Source organism: Carlito syrichta, unplaced genomic scaffold (genome assembly GCF_000164805.1).
Source record: "Carlito syrichta isolate Samal-C Ts95f unplaced genomic scaffold, Tarsius_syrichta-2.0.1 Scaffold117902, whole genome shotgun sequence".
In the NCBI taxonomy this organism is placed as follows: domain Eukaryota; kingdom Metazoa; phylum Chordata; class Mammalia; order Primates; family Tarsiidae; genus Carlito; species Carlito syrichta.
The window spans coordinates 368133-369984 of NW_007061998.1; positions in this window are offsets into that span (position 1 = coordinate 368133).

A 1852-nucleotide genomic window follows, 5' to 3' on the forward strand; every position below is an offset into this window, starting at 1 on the left:
AAAGGTCAAAGTTGGCAGGGCCCCTAGAGCTAATCTATCCCACCTCTTTTTTTGTTGTTGTTCACAGATGGGTAAAACGAGACTTGGGAAAGAAAAATGACTTTCACAACTCAAGTTGTGTGTTACCAAATGTCTCAGGAAATCTAGAAGTACCTTTTTTCACTTGGATTTACTTTTTTTTTTTTTTGCTTTCAGAGACAAAAGAAAGGCCTGGCTAGATAAATCTTTGTTTCTTATTCTAAGATAGCAGGCCACTAAAATGGATGTTGGGCCAAAATCAGATAGGCTTTTAAAACAAATTTGGAAATGAAAATGACAGTTGCAGTAATTGGAATTTCACAGATTGCAGGGGAAGTTTTGTAGCTAGCTCCTGTCAGTGAGGTGCAATGATCACAGAGCCTGAATCATGAGTGGAGTCCTGTTTTTTCTTAATGAAACCAAATCTGATAAGCTGTCAATTTTGGATTCACAGGTACAGACTATGCGCCTCATGTCACTGTGTAAATCATTCCTAAACAAAACAAAAAAATGAACAAAAAAACCCTTTTTTCACTGTGCTAAATATGTGATAAAATAAAACAATAAATATCAGTTGGATGGTACTTCACAGCCAACTTGTATTTCATCACAGCACTACGTATAGTATTATCCTCACTGTAAAGGTAGAAAGTAGCAACCAGTATAGGAAACACTTTGTCCAAGTAGAGTATTGGCAAACAATATTTAAAAGGATGGTTAAAACTCATGCGAGGTTTGACATATATGAAATCTCCACATATCAACTGTTACTTGCCACAAGCCTTTTTAGTTTTAGTAGACACTCCTCAGAGATATTTAGATAGATGTAGTCCCTGTTGTCTGAAGCCTTCGTTTTGCAATATATCCAGACGATATCATATCATTACAAGAAGTAAGAGAAAATAATCTGTTTTAACAAACTAAAAAAAATCATTACTTTAAGAATATACATACATAAGCATAAATAGAGCCTTTAAAAAATGGTGGTGTGCAGGCTGTTTTAGGTCTATTTTGAGGACACGTGTAGTGGGATAGGTTATGGTATATCACAAAAAAATTTTGATTTGAAACAATAGGTAGAATATATTTCCTCCAGAAACCTTTCTGTCACACTGACCATTTTATGCATTTGCATAACCTCCTACTCAGCGGGTGGTACATTTATTTATTCATGTTGAGGTCATTTTGTAGCCGGTTTCAAGTCCTTTCATGCTTGGTCTTCTCAACAAGACTGACTATGAGATCCTGAAGGATATACCCAGCTTTGCAATTTTATTCAGATAATCTCTGCAGCTAGAAAGTGTTCAGTTAATGCGTGGTAATGTGGATTAACATGTAGGAGACAATCAGCTAAAAACATTAATCAAATTCAAAACATAAGTCCCTGCTTCAAACACAAGGAAACAATAAAAGCATTTTAAAAGGCCAAGCAAATGTGAGGCCAAGGGAGCATCATATGCTGTAGGGGTGGGGCGAGAGAGCAAATGATTTCTCCTTAAGAAGACTGTGTTCCCTGTACCTTTTGTATAAATTAATTACCCTGTAGATTAAAACAAAACAGAATAAGAGAAAAAAAGAACAGAGGTCTTCAACTCACACACCTCCCATGAGATTTCCTTGGTTGCCTGAAGAAATCTTATGAAAATACCCACTAGAGTTAATAAAGTAGGTTATGCCTAGCAAACAAAATGCTGCCACCTACTGGTAACATGGTACAGAATATTTTCTCCCCCATCTCTCTCTCTCTCTCTCTCTCTCTCTCTCTCTCTCTCTCTCTCTCTCTCTCTCTCTCTCTCAGACACACAATTATTCAAATAAAATAGCATTTATATTA